The sequence below is a fragment of the Zootoca vivipara genome, chromosome 2 (genome assembly GCF_963506605.1).
Source record: "Zootoca vivipara chromosome 2, rZooViv1.1, whole genome shotgun sequence".
Taxonomy (NCBI): domain Eukaryota; kingdom Metazoa; phylum Chordata; class Lepidosauria; order Squamata; family Lacertidae; genus Zootoca; species Zootoca vivipara.
The window spans coordinates 58,363,283-58,378,369 of NC_083277.1; the positions used below are offsets into that span (position 1 = coordinate 58,363,283).

Here is a 15,087-nt window from a genome sequence, read left to right on the forward strand (position 1 = left end):
CTGGCACCATAGGTCCCTTTGGCCTATCCTTGCACAGCTGGTCTTTATCCACATCTTTAATATCATATATAAATGCACATGTACGGTGACTCTGGCCCATAAATATGTATGGCAAAGGAAATGCAATGCGCTGTGTGGAGGAGTTGGGTAAAAGGAGCTGTGAGAAGAGTGCCAGGTGTCACTTAAGTTTCCTCTTCCCCTGCCAGACAAAGGAAGCACTCAGGAGACCCCAAACTAAAGACAGTGATTTCCCCTGTAGCTATCTAGAAATCAACACAAAAAGCACCACTATCAGGCTTCGAAGAAAACCAACCAACTTAGCCGCACTATTCTAAGAAAGTACATAACTGATAAAAGGCACCCTCTTAATTTCTCTACATTTTGATATTTTTACAAAGACATATTTGTATAACAGTAGCATGATATCGGCAGTTGCATTTTTAGTCTTGTTCCCAATGATCCCCTAACATGAACTCCACCTTTTCCACAACTGCCACACACTGAGTTGACATCTTCATTGAACGAAGCTAACTAACATTCAGTAGAATAGTATCAAGGCAACAATCTGAAAACAACTAAGTTACAAAGTGAAAAAAGGATAATCACTGAAACATTATAATGGAGAGGGTTCCGGTTTCCGCCTGCAGGAATGGCGGACCTGTTTTCCATCTCTCTGACCTTCGTAAGGAATTTGGCGGTTGCTAGGGGAGTAAATGGCAACCCCCTACCCTCTCCGGGGGTTACGGAGAGGGGCCGCTGGCCCGCGATGCCCCCAGACCCACTCCGACTGTTTTTGGAGTGGGGGGAGCTTGGGCTGAGCACTTACGACGGCCAGGACTCCCGGACGCTAATCTGCATGGCGGGGATTTCCATGGTTAAAGAAGATAATTAGGCTTAAATCTATGGACATACTTCAGAAGGAGAGGAAGAAGCGCTGTTTACTGCTGAGAATTTTATGCTGCTGAGTGAGAGGAGTCAAAGAATGTACGGCATCTGGAATAAGGATTGATGGGGACGGAGCGATAAGGGAAGCGAGTTTTTATTTTTTCTTCATATTGTTGCCTCGTACCTTCCCGGACGCGATGTCCTGGCTTGTTTGGAGTGAAAGAGAAGCAAAAGACTGTGTGAGTTGAACTTTATAGCTGTTGTTACTGAGCATATTTCTTAAAGATGTGAAGTTGCCGATGAGAAAAGCCCCCCCCTAGTCAGACGGAAGGAGTTCTGGACGCGTTCGGAGGATTTATGAGCTGTGACGCACTTTAAATTGGAGCAGCGACCTGAAGCTAAGTTCAGCTATAGGGCAAGGAGATCCATTAATTTACCAAGAGTTCATGGTTGGATGTTTGGGTCTCCTGCCTGAAAAAGCTGTAAATTCTATAAAGATAAATAAATCGTAAATTTTCATGGCTATGAGAGAAAACGAAAGTGATTTGAGCCTTTTAAGATGGCGCTGCTACTTCGACGCAACAGGGAGCTCCATTAAGAAGATTTATGGGGAGGCTGGACTGATTAACTCACACAGGAGAAAGAACATCTGTGAAACTTTGTTTGATATTTATCTCAGCAGCTGGAACAATCGGATGAAAGTGGAAAACATCTATGTGACTGTAAGGGGAAGATTTGGAATATTATGAGCTTGGAGGACGATTTGAACTTTAGAAATAAGACGGCAGTGGACAGTTGCGAGGAATTCCCAATTTCTTGAAGCATGGGAACCAAAAAATAAATTATTTAGATGATTTGGCATAACATTCGGTTTGATTGATATATATATGTGTATAATTTGAAATATTGAATGTGATATAATTGGTTTTAATTGGAAAATTAATAAAAATATTTTTTTTTTAAAAAAAGAAACATTATAATGGAGTAAGCCCGTGAAAACGCTTTCACACCCATACCAAAAACCATAATTGTAGAGGATCAACATGGCCATTTTGTATCAATTTTAAAAACATATCTTTAGTTGTTTTTAAAACAACTTTTAAAAAACTATTTTGAGTTTTTATTGTATATTTGCAAATCACATTAAGATGTATGCAAAAGGTGATTCATACAACAAATAAATATATAAGCAGCAACTTGGAAGCAGAAGAGAAATGCACCTACCTTGCTGTTGATCTGCAGGCAGGTGCTCCTTCAGGTAACTAGCAGGGCTCCTCAGTCAGGTAGTGCATGTCAAAGGGAGCACAGACCCTAGAAAGGCATGTAGATGAAGAGGACAAGATAAGGAGAGCTTGGACTTGCACTCCTGCTCTTCCTTTTGATGCCACTTCTGGCCTAGCTCAGTGGACCTTAGCTAGCAGAACCATCACCTGTGCTATAGCAGCAGCAACTGTCTTTAACTTACACATTGAGCCAGAACTTTCATTATAAGGGGCAACAGCCACAACAGAATACTAGAAAGTACATCACATGCACTTCTGCTTAGCAATGACTCCCTTAGGACACCATCTCATTATTTTCCAAATGCGGTTCCCTCTCCAGAATCTCTGGTTCAGCCATCTATTCAGTGCCAAATGAGACATCACGTGATAGATCCATGATTAATCTCCTGATACATTTGTTATGACTTTAAAGCAGTAGTGGTGATCTTCAATTTGACTGGAGCAGAGCTGCTGCAAAGGGGGGGCGGGTGAATATTTGGACCTTTCCCCTCATGTTGTTTCCCTGGTTTACATGCTCCCCACCCCATCAAGCTGCTTCTTAGTCCTCCAAGGGGACAGGCACAACTGCTCTGATCCAATATAGACTACTCCCATCCTGTTTTAAAAGGGGGAAAATCCAGGAGTTCCCAACACGTGTAGCTTATTCCCTCAAAACATCTCCCCCCGCCTTTAACAATCCAGTGTTTGTCTCTGCCTTTTATTTCTGGTTTCCATGCTTTCCCCCTAAGAGTTACTCAACCCCCATTACAAATGGGCTTCATTCCACTTTCCTTCTGCCACGTAGATTATCCCTGGACTCCTGTCCTAGCCACTCTGACAGATTAGTCACAGAGATGGGTGTGCTACATGGTAAGGGAAAGATAAACCAAGTCGATTCCAGATTAGTTTCCATGGTCATTTCCACATTTGTTTTAGATATCAGTTTTTAAAAACACATTTCCCTCTTTAATTTTCAGAATTTTCAGGTGTGTATTGATTCTTCCTTCAGTGTGAACACTGGGCTGTCCCAGTATTTCATGGCAGCAGTGGCTACATCACGTTGGTTCCATTCCTTCCCCACAAACACTCTGGCTGGCAAGATTCCATCTCTGCTGAGAGTCCCGCTAAGTTCTCAGATATGACAAATGTTGTACACAAATGTTGCTGGCAAGGATCTCCCCCACCTCCAAAATGATGATTGGTGTTGTCTGCACTGACAGCACACAAATCAGGGAAGAAAAAGGGACAGAGGGTGACCAGAATTGGTCCCATTAGCCAGAAAGAAATCAGCACAGATGAAGCTGGTAGAACCCTGAGAATGTGTATGAGTGTGAGGCTCTTGTGTCTCTTGAGCATTACAGTCTATTCCTTTGCATAAATGTATTAACTTTCTCTAATTTATTTTAGCTACAAACTTAGGAGCTTTGAGACATGTGTGTGTGTGTGTGTAATCTGATTTGGACATTATAATACAAATGCTCTGAAAATTATAGGAGACTTGACCAAGCACCTCTTTTATGAACCCTCAGTGGGAAACACAGCCCGTGTTTTCATGGAGGAGTGGACAACATGCTTTGCTCATGGAAGCGCCCAGGAGCAACCCTTGGCACCTCCAGTTAAAAGGATCACTGAAAGATCCATGCCTGAGATCCTGGAGAGTTCACAACCTGAACTGGCTGCCCATATTCATCAGCCTTCAGTGAGCTCCAGATCTTTGCCGAACTTGGTGGTTTGTATCCAGCTTGAACTTTGTCAGGCTCCACTTGGAGCTCTCCAAGGTCCTGTTTCTTGCCTGAATTCCTGTGTGCTCTTCTGGTCCCACTGATGTACTCTGCCTAGAATGAACCAATTGCCTGTCTATGGGAATATGATGATGGTTAGGAAGGCAGTGGGGAAGTCAGGGTGGGTTAGTAGGTTTAGACATGGAAGACTCAGGTTCAAATACCTGTTCAATCATGAAGTTCGCTGGGAGATATGGCTAATGAGAATAATTTCATACAGACTGAAGAAGTTACAAAACTGCTGATCTCTGGTGCAAGTCCTATAATTTTCAGTTAGTTGTATACAAAAAGAGACTTTAGTGGGACCCTAGACACTAACACAATTATTATGGCACAACCTTTCATGAACCAAGGTCACCTCCATCAGATTACAAACATCAACAACAAAACAATGGGTCCCCAAAGGACAAGGATATGGATCACACCCTGCCTTACTTGAGCAGACTTTAACATGCTATTCAGCCTTATGATTCTACAAGACTATGGAACTGAAAGTACTTATATCTTTTTTATTGCTACATCTTTTTGGATCATAGCTTTCCACACAGTTTAATCTGTGGAATTATTTGCTTGGGATATTGTGGAAGTAAAGAATAAAACTGGCTTTAAGAGTGTATTATATTTTTTTTATAAAAAAATAGAGAGAGTCAATCCAGTAATGGCATCAAGCCAAGTTGGTCAGGGAATACAATCTCATTATCAAGATGTTCCTCTCCTTGGCAGAAGCTGTGAGTAAATGACAGAAAATGGATCATTCAATAACGACTCCAGTGCCTTATACATTTCCCCTCATGCACCTAGTTTTAGCCACTGTCAGAAACTATTTTGGCTACCTGTACATTGTTTTGACCTTGAAAGACAATTCTTGAAGACTATTTTATCCAGATGCCAAGCACTGGATTCAGCAAACCAACTCATGGAAACACAAACAAGCAGGGACTCCAAATCCAACTAAACTTCACAGTTCATTGTGGGATTTAAATCTGCTGGTCAAACACAGAATCTTCTAAGGAAAAATGAATAATTGCTGCAATTGCACTAGTTACAATGTATGCATGCCTGGATCCCCATGTACAGTCACTAGTTCATAAAATTGGAATGTCTACCTGATTCTGGCCAGGTTGTGAGCATGCAGAATACCCTGCACATCATGGAAATAGCTCACAGTTGAATGTTTGAACTGGCTCCACTGAAAACCACTGTGTTGGATGGAGGTATCTGTGGAGTTTGATATGTGAAGCCTCATTCACACCTACGTAGCAACTCATAACTTCATATATCTTGCAGTTCTCAAGTCAGCAACATATGCATGTGTGAATCAGCTCCAAGCCTAATGAAAGTGAAATTGTGGGACTAATCTGGAACCAGATCCTTATTTTAGGTATTCGATTCCTGCATTTCACAACCTAAACCTCTCAAAGTATAAAACTGGAGTTTTGTATAAATCACCCTTGCCAGAAGGAAGCCGGATCTTCTCTGCAACCACATTAGTCTGATGTGACAATAAGGGATGCGGATGGTGCTGTGGGTTAAACCACAAAGCCTAGGGCTTCCCAATCAGAAGGTTGGCGGTTTGAATCCCCGAGACGGGGTGAGCTCCTGTTGTTCGGTCCCAGCTCCTGCCAACCTAGCAGTTCCAAAGTGCAAGTAGATAAATAGGTACCACTCCGGTGGGAAGGTAAACGGCATTTCCGTGTGTTGCTCTGGTTCGCCAGAAGCGGCTTTGTCATGCTGGCCACATGACCTGGAAGCTGTACGCCGGCTCCCTCGGCCATAAGAGCAAGATGAGCGCTGCAACCCCAGAGTCGGTCACGACTGGACCTAATGGTCAGGGGTCCCTTTACCTTTACCTTACAATAAGGTTTAACAGGGTTTCCTCCTGCAAGTTCATTTTTCACCCCAAAACAAGCCATCTTTTCTGAAAGGGCGATGCAGGGAGGGTTCAGGAACATGTAGACAGACAGCTCAAGGGAGAAACAGGACAAAGATGCTTACCTGCTTTTCCACAAACAACTTTAATTGTACTAAAACAGTGATGGCCAAACTTGGCCCTTCAGCTGTTTTGGGACTACCACTCCCATCAGCCCTAGCTAACAGGACCAGTGGTCAGGGGTGATGGGAACTGTAGTCCCAAAACAGCTAGAGTGCCAAGTTTGGCCACCACTGCACTAAAAGGTAAGAAGAATAAGCAGAAACCACAACATCAGCTACAGTCCTTCTCTGCTACCTATAGCAACTAGCTGCAGCTGTGTAGGAAAACCCTTCTTCCACAACAAAGCTTGAATATTCCAGAGTAGATTCCAATCTACCTTCTGCCCAGAACAGATCCAACCAATCTGAAGCAGTTAACAGTGACATTTTTATACACATTGACTCAGAAGCAAGTCTTATTGAGTTCAGTAAGAATTGTTCTCAGGACAGCCTAAGTAACACTGAAGGCAATGGAGGAAGGTAAGTACACACAGTTATTTCTCATGGAGACAACTCTACATAAAAATGCTTATTTTCTGTTGGATTGTGTCCCAAGATTTTATTGTACATGGTTCAATGTTTCTTAAAACAAGCAAACAACATATGGGCTAGTCAGTGCAGAAAGCAATGATAGAAGAACCAAGAAATCTGGATTCCCCCCCCCCCCCCCGTCCCTGATCTGGCTGTTTCTCTCCAAACAATGATATTGGCCTTGCTTATATTCTGCTCTCAGGACTGTCCAGGGCAAGATGTGCAGCTCTTTCTTACTATGTGTGTTCACTGCTCATCTCACAGGGGATTCTTGGTGCTACTGTAATGCAACCAAAACAATAATGATTTGACAATCTGACTTATCTCCTTTTCTCATTTAAAAAAAATCTATGAAAATCCTGTTGGGCCCGTTTAGCTATCTCGAGTACAAACTGCTCCAAATAAAACACTTGGAAGGGTTAAGGTGTGAACACAATTTCTCATCTACCTCTCCAAGGTGTTAATAGCTATGTCTAGCTGGGATGATCTCAGTACTAATGCTGGTGCACACAGCAGGTGGAAGAAACAAACCCCCACCTGCATTCAAAGAAGTTTCAAAGCTCCATCTTTATATGTAGTGTGTTATCTTTTGTGATGCTTCCGGATTCTTCTGAACAGGAAATAATGGTGCTACCAGAATCCCAGAAATGGTACAAGGGTGATGATGCAAGCTTTCAAACACAGGGATGAGAAACATGTAGCCCCCAGATGCTGTTGCACCATAACTGGCCATGCTGGTTGGGGCTGATGGGAGCTGGCATCCAATAACATTTGGAGGGTTACAAGGTCCCCTGCCCTGCTCTAACACCTGAAGGATTAGTGGACAGTGACTTCTGGCAGATTTTTTGTGTGCTTCCCCATCTCCAGGCATAAATCTTATTCCCCAAGCAGAAGCTTTGAGCCATCTTACAATCCATGTCTGGTTTTCGTTGTTCACTATGGAACACTGGCTTTTAAAACTTTGTTCCAGGAAATCCTGGGGTTCTTTGGAAGCTCAGCAAATGGGGCTGGCACATGATTAAAGAATTCTTAGCCCAGAAATTTGAAAGTAGGTAAAACAATAGCTCTGAAACAAGACACATGCTTTGTTTTAATGATGTATACATGTGTTCTAGCAGGTAGCCTTTTTAGGAGAAACATTGTCTCCTGTGTGAAACAAAGGAATGCCTCCTTCAATAGGTTACTTAATAAGCTTTGGTTGTACCTGTAACAACTTTTTTAATGTTAAAAATATGCTGCCTGGATTATTGGAGGGCACTGTTTTAGTTAATTAAAATTGTTTTCTATCCATTAATCTTAACAGATTAATTGATTAAACATTGCACCCTATCATAGATGAGAAGATCAGGAAAGATGGAAAAGCTTCCCTAAACTGCAACATGACTCCGCTACCAACCTTAAGCTGCAGTTCTCACAGTCAGAGAAGAATACTAGATGTGTTAAGTGTTGCAGTCCTGAGAGGACAAAAATGAGGTTCGCTGCATTTGGCTGGTGCTCTGTGAGAACTGATTGCGTACCTTAAATCTTGGTCTAAATAAAAATAGAAGCATCTTACAGCAAACCCTTGGCAGTCAAGTCAATGAGGATGAAATGATAAACTGAAGGTACACAGTTTGGATACCACTAATACAGAGCATATACACTCTATGTATTTGAAATAGGTTGCTCTCCACATAATCTGTACAACAGACAACTCACTGCTGTTATCATCTTGTTCACTGCCACAGGTGCATTCAGTTATCATGTTTTCTGCTGAAAGCATCAACATGTTGTCACCATAATTTATGCGCTCCATAAAATATCCACAGATTTTTGCCACATGCCTGTATTTCTGGTTCATGGCCAGTTTAGGAACATGGTTTGGGATAAATGACACAATAAGGCAAGACTCCAAAAATTACCAGCTGTCCAAATATTTTTGTTCCACATAAATATGTGCTTGCCCTTCTCACTTCATCAACCTCAGCTTTCCCTTCCTTCCCCTCCCTCTGTTGTTCTCTTCTCATCCCATTGGATAAGCAGGTGTTGCCCCCAGTGTTGGAAATAGCAAGTAAAGAAAGCCAGGTCAAGATGGGGGGGCTTTTATCCTTCTGAACAATAGCAGTGAATGTTGTTTAGTCGTTTAGTCGTGTCCGACTCTTCGTGACCCCATGGACCAGAACACACCAGGCACTCCTGTCTTCCACCGCCTCCCGCATGGGATCATTGCCTTGTTGTGGCAAAGGGGCTTGAATAACTCAGAGAAGCTATGAGCTATGCCGTGCAGGGCCACCCAAGACGGACAGGTAATAGCTGAGAGTTTAGGCTAAATGTGATCCACCTGGGGAAGGAACTGGCAAACCACTCCAGTATTTTGCTAAGAAAATTCCATGGACATAGCAGTGAATAGAGTGATCCAAACTACTTGGAAGAATTCTAGAACTCTTGTACCCCTACTTACCATAGGATTTCCCCCCTCCCTCCAATCCTATATACAAAATGTTAAATGCATTAACAGACATAGTCACATGATGAAAACTACAATTAAACAATACCACGTTACCACTACCTCAACAGCTACCACTCTGAAAATGAAAAAGGTGGTCACACCTTTGCCATAAGGTCAAATCTAATACCCAGTCCTCAGCAGTGCCACATCTGACCTGGCTAAAGGTGCCTTTGTTCAAGTATCAGGGAAAAGAAGACATTGCCCACCCCCCTTTTAGTGCATTTTATGAAGTAGATTTGTGTAATCCTAAATAAACCATCTTAATTTATTATGGATAAAAAAGAGAGAACTATTGCAATCACTGTACAGATTGAACCAACCCCCCACCTCCTTCCAAACCATTTTTTTGGGGGGAAAAGAGAAAATTTCTGCTGTTCTACTGTTTCGCTTAATGAAGGTGGAAGGATGGTTAATGGGAAAGTAATCCATATTACTCTGGATGACATATTATTGTCATTGATCAAAGAAAGAACAGGATTTTAATCTTTGATTTATAAATACACCATTGTAAATAATGGTTTGACATGGGTATGGTCAAAAGACGATGTTGGTGCAAACTCCAAATTGCAATCTTGCAATTTCAAGAAATCAAAGCAATTTGCATTTCTCAACAAAAACTACTATACATATTTTTAAAATACAGATTCCACATTCGATACAACTGCTACTGCTAATAAGAACAAAAAAATCCCGCATTTTAAGTAACATATAATATATATCTCAAAACAATTAAAAAATAAAGCAGGTCATACACATAACAAAAAACACCAAGATACAACTTCAGAACAAAACATTTAAAATATATAATAAAACACACACACACACACACACACACACACACACACACACACACGAGAGTTGCTATTCCACTATTGAGGTCTGAGACACCCAGGGACGTTTTTGAGGTTGTGGTTTTGCTCAGGCTCTGTGTGCCTCTTAAGGTACACCAGATTCAGGTAGGTAGCCGTGTTAGTCTGACACAATCAAAATAATAATAATAATAATAATAATAATAATATTTTTAAATTGTCCAGTAGCACCTTAGAGACCAACTAAGTTTGTTCTGGGTATAAGCTTTTGTGTGCATGCACACTTCTTCAGATACACTGAAAATATTTTTATTTATTTATTAAGGTACACCAGACAGGGATGGGTTGTGTGACACAACCAAGTTTGGAGCACAAAGCACCACGGTACCATGCATGGTGCTGCACCAGTCCTGTTCAGCTACGAGCCATCTGTTGCAGTGCATGTTTAGATAGCCAATGCACAGATCTGATAACCGAAACTAAATAAATAGAATTGCCATTCCTTCTGCAGTACACAATATAGTTGCATTATCTTTTAAATTTTTTTAAATAAACTTTATTAAGATTTGAATTAAAACATACATCAAAATTAAATCATACTAAATATATATAACACAATACTAATAATATATACAACATTCAACTATAAATTCCAAATCAAATATCACATATAACATATCCATCTCTCCAATTTGTGACTATAGTTGCATTATCTGAAGCCTTTTAGGACTCCAGCCTCTGTATAGACCTCAAAGCCAGTACTGTACACTTTTAAAAATCCTTCCAGGGACTGGGGGCAGATCTGCTTATACATTAAATTCAAGAGGCCTTTATTTGTATTCAAATCCCCATTTTCCCCCTTACAGATTTTTCCTGTAGATTTGGGTGAGAGCCCCCCCCCCCAGTTGCATTATCTGTTGACCTCGGCTCCACCAGAGCAGGCCCACCTCGCGGCCTGCGCCTATAGCGTAGCACGGGCTAGGGGAGGGGCTTGTGCGTGTCTGTACGTGGGGAATCCCACAGCACCCCACACATCGCCCCCCCCCACCCACCAGGCTGCAGAAAGCCCCTTTATTACCCTGATTATATAAGAAGAGATTGGGCGGCTGCTTACTCTCCCCACCCCGCGCCCGCTCTTGTTCTTTTTCCTTCTTCAGCTCTCCTTGCCCGCTCCCTACCCTGTCCCAGTAATGAGAATAATTAACGGATGCGAAAGGAAAGACAAAAGCATCCCTGCTATTAATAGGAGCTGGGAGGGGAAGCGAGAGGAAATGGGAGGCTTTTGCAGAAGCCTCCATGACTGGAGGCTGGGGTGTCTGGTGAAGCCTCAATAAAAGGCAAAACAGCCGGAGCTCTTTCCCCCGTGCACACACCGCAGGCGGGAATAGATGGGACTACTTGGCTCGTTGGGAAGGAAGGAAGGGAGGGAGGGAGAGAGAGAGAGAGAGAGGTGGAGAGGTGGCTACTCCCAGCGACACTAGCTAGGCCCTTTCCTGCCACTGCCGGAAAGCAGAGCCAGGAAAAGCCGCCGGGAGGACTCGGGGAGGTGGGCGCCCGCCTGGCTGGAAGAGTCGCCCTTTCCACCTGCGTCCCAATCCTTCCTCGCCCGCCTCGGCGCGTCCACCATTTCGGAGCCGGCGAGCGGGAAGCAGTGGCTGCGGCGGCGGCGGCGCGGACACGCCCAGCCCCGAGGGGGTTAAAGAGGCACGCTTCCCTCTCTCTCTCTCTTTTCTGGGCCTCGCAGGCGGGGCGGCTAAGGGAGAAGCGGCGGCGACCGAGACGACAACACCACAAACAGCCATAACCCACCTGGGCGCCTGGCGCAGCGTGTGCAAGGAAGGGCTCCTGCGGCGCCGGCCGCCCGGGTCGCTCCGCGGGAGGGGGCGGGGAGCGGAGTCGCAGCAGCAGCAGCCGGTGCCTCGTCGGCTCCCTTTGCCCTGCACGGCGGCGCTTCCACTCCCGGCTTGGGCGAGGGGAGGGAAGAGCGCGCCGGGTGGGGGGATCTTGCGGGCGCTGCTAAAAATAGCCGCCTCGAGCCCGGCAGGGAGGCTCGCACATTATCGTATTGGTCGTAGCGGCGGCGGCGGCGGGCTCCAGACCATTGTTTCCTTGCAGCCGCTGGGGGAGAGCCTCGAGGCGAGGTGGCGAAGAAGGCGCGCTTTTCTCTCTCTCTCTCTTTCTCTCCCTCACGTCGTTCCTGGAGAGCGAGCAGACGTGTCAGGCAGATAGAAGGGGAGGGCGCGGGGCAGAGCGAAAGGCGCGGAGCAGGCAGGTAGAGCGACAGGCGCGCTTCTGCACCGCACAAGCCGTTTCGGAGGGCCGGGAAAGCTCGGGGTTGAGCGTCAGGATTGGGAAGGGCTGGGTAGGGTGTGGGGTGGGGATAAGCACGTTTAAGGCGGTGGGGAGAGAAGAGCGGAGCTACCCATTTGCGGGCGGAAGGTTGGGAGCGGGGAAGAGGCACTTATTTGTTCCTTCTGAGGGAAGAAGGATCGACCGCGTGATTTGGCTAGCCTGTGGTACCTATGTGAAGATTCCTGCATTGCGGGGGGTTGGACTAGATGACCCGTGGTAAACCTTCCAATTCCATCCACAAGGGGTGCCAACTTGAATAAAATATTGGGGGGGGGAACCCCCCGCCCCGCATACTCGTTCACATGACGCACGCTATTTGAATGGCAATGCCCATTAACTCTCTTGGGGGGGGGGGGGAAGCCTCAAATATTTTATTGGGGAGGCGAAGGGACCTAGGCTTCTTCTAGAAGTTGGCTCCTTTGCTACAATTCTGTGCTTCTGTTAAAACGCGACAGCCGCGCTTGGTTTTGTATGCAAGAGGTCAAGATCTTAAAGCGAGGGTCCCTATCCCGTCTGCGAACAAACCTGTCGCTTTTGACCGTGCGAAAAGGCTTCTCTCTCTCTCTCTCTCTCTCTCTCTCTCTCTCCCTCTCTCTCTCTCTCTCTCTCTCTCTCTCTCTCTCTCTCTCTCTCTCTCTCTCTCTCTCTCGGTTGTTCGAGCCTTGGGGGGGGGGTGTACATCAAAGTCCCCTCCCCCGCTCCCCTTTGGCCATTCATTTGCATCCTCCGGATAGGACGTTTGTCATCGGCTTCTAGGTTCCCGTTACTTGAGGGGAAAGTCGGGTTGACTAAGGAGCGAAATGAGACAATAAATAATAAATAAGTTTTTCACAGAATTTTGATGAGGTCATTAGTTAAAATGGGAAGTCAAGCCCTAAGGTATTAGGAGCTGGATTTGAGCAGAAACCAAGACAAATCTTGGGCTGCCAGCTTTTGCTTTTCACTGGCTGGTTGTAATGGGTTTCTGCTTCCTCCTGAAGAATAGTGGATTAGAAAATTGAAAAGGGGGGTGAGCATTAAAGGAGGATATTTATTTAGGTTTTACCCTCCAGATGTTGTTGCCCTACAGCTCCCATTAGCCCCAATGCTGTCTGGGCTTGATGAGAGATGTACTTACAACATCTGGAGGGCCCAAGGTTTCCCCTAGCCAATTGAGATGTGTATCCGTATTCCAGAGGCTCATGGTTTGTAAAAGCACATTCAGAACTGAATTACTGAAATGTGTTCAGAGTAGATCTCTAGTAGATCTCACACATGATTAAATGGAATCTCCATTCTGTGTTGATGATCAGTTTGAGTGTGGGGTTTCCTTGACAAGACATACAAAGCTCATGAGACTCTTAATCTCAGGGTCGTGGCTTTGAGCCCCACGTTGGGGATGGGACTAGATTATATCAGATGGCAAGGTAGACCCACTGAAGTGAATAGGCATTACTAACTTATGTTCATTAATTTTAGTGGGTCTACTTCCAGTAGAACTTAGATGGATAGAACCCTCTGTCATTCACATCTGTGATATCCTGTCCACATCAGTGGTCATTACATGACTGAATGTGCATATTTTGTCTATGCATAGAACAGGGGTCCCCAAACTTACCCGGCTTTGGGCCAGTGCCTGCCGTGCCAATTGCACGGCGGACAGGAGCGCACATGAGCACGCACCCGTGCACATGTGCACATGCTCTTACAGGCATGGCAGCATGCTTCTGGGTCGGAAATAGCGCACAAACGTCCTTTCCAGTGCACTTCTGGGTCGGGGGAGGCCCATGCGCACAAGCGATTTTCGGCACTTTTTTCCGACCCGGAAATGCGCAGCCATGCTGCTGCGCGGCGGCAGCGGGCAGTGGGGGTTGTCACGGTCATTGCGGGCCAGATAAAAGAGGCCTTCGGGCTGAATCCGGCCCGCGGGCATTAGTCTGGGGACCCCTGGCATGGACCAAGGGTGGGGAAACCTTTTAGCTCAGGGTATCTGGCAGGCCAACTTTGACAGGTGGGACCACCTACCTGTCAGTCAGCTGCCATTGACTTCTGGTGATAGGTGGCCTCCCTTGTGGGGGGAAGATATAGCTCAGGGCAGGATTGAACTTCTTGTGTATCCGCTGCTATGTAGGGAGTTCAATCCTGCTTTCTTCAGCTGCCTCTCCATCTGCATCACACCTAAGGTCAGGTGTGATGCCATGTATGGGGCAGGTGGGTGTAATTTCAGGAGAAAACAGCTTCATGGGCCAAGTGGGGAGGCCTGATGGGCCAGGATTGGCCTGGGAGGGCACCCCCAACCTCTCACACTCCTTTCTACATTGTTGTGGTGCCCCCTGCAGTGTAGTGCTCACTGGTCACATCACCCTAAACCACCTCTGTTCCCTATGCCTAGCTCACACCCTTCTTTTTCTTCTTGTTTCCCAGGTGCTACCTGCTTCACTTCACTAAGCACATGCACTAATAACAAAGCAGGAATTAGCAATTGTACACCCACAGAAAGTGTACCATTGTGCAGTTGCTGCTGCCTGCATACTTCTAGCTCCCACAGTGCATATGGCGTATGTGTGAAGCTGCATAGTGGAAAAGTACAATAACTCCTACAGCACCTATGCTGCACCTGCTTTTTCTTTTCCATAGTAGAGCAGATAAAAAATAATTAAAAATAGTAGCATTGGGAATGGGTAGGGTTGGCTTTACAGTGGTGCAGAAGACAAGCTCCACTACTAAGTTAAAAAAGAAGAAGAAGCAACAGGTAACACTGGATGGAGCCCCCATGCCGTTATGCCTCGAGAAATAACTCAAAACAATATTTATGTGGCTGTTGTGGAGCTGCTCCTGAAATTTTCATGCTCACCCTCTCGAGGAGACCGAATGACTCTTGTTGCTCAGCAGCTGATGCATCAAAGTGAAAAGAATTAGGCAACTTGCTGTGACTGCTCCCAGAAACAGATTGGCCCAGGTCTGCTGTGATGAATCAAAATGGAACAAAAGGGCCGTGATGGTATGCTGTACCCCAAAAAGCATCGTAT

General features: G+C 45.2%; 1 protein-coding gene across 1 annotated transcript in view; it reads right to left on the reverse strand.

Moving 5' to 3' along the window:
- The window catches only part of CPLX2 (complexin 2), a 130,439-nt gene extending 118,780 nt beyond the window's left edge, over positions 1–11,659 (reverse strand). Inside the window, exons 1-2 of the mRNA XM_060271615.1 lie at positions 11,537–11,659; positions 2,106–2,196 (exon numbers count right to left, since the gene is read on the reverse strand). The gene's annotated coding sequence lies outside the window, so the exon portion shown is untranslated. The remainder of the gene's footprint in view (positions 1–2,105; positions 2,197–11,536) is intronic.
- Positions 11,660–15,087: the final 3,428 nt, after the last annotated feature.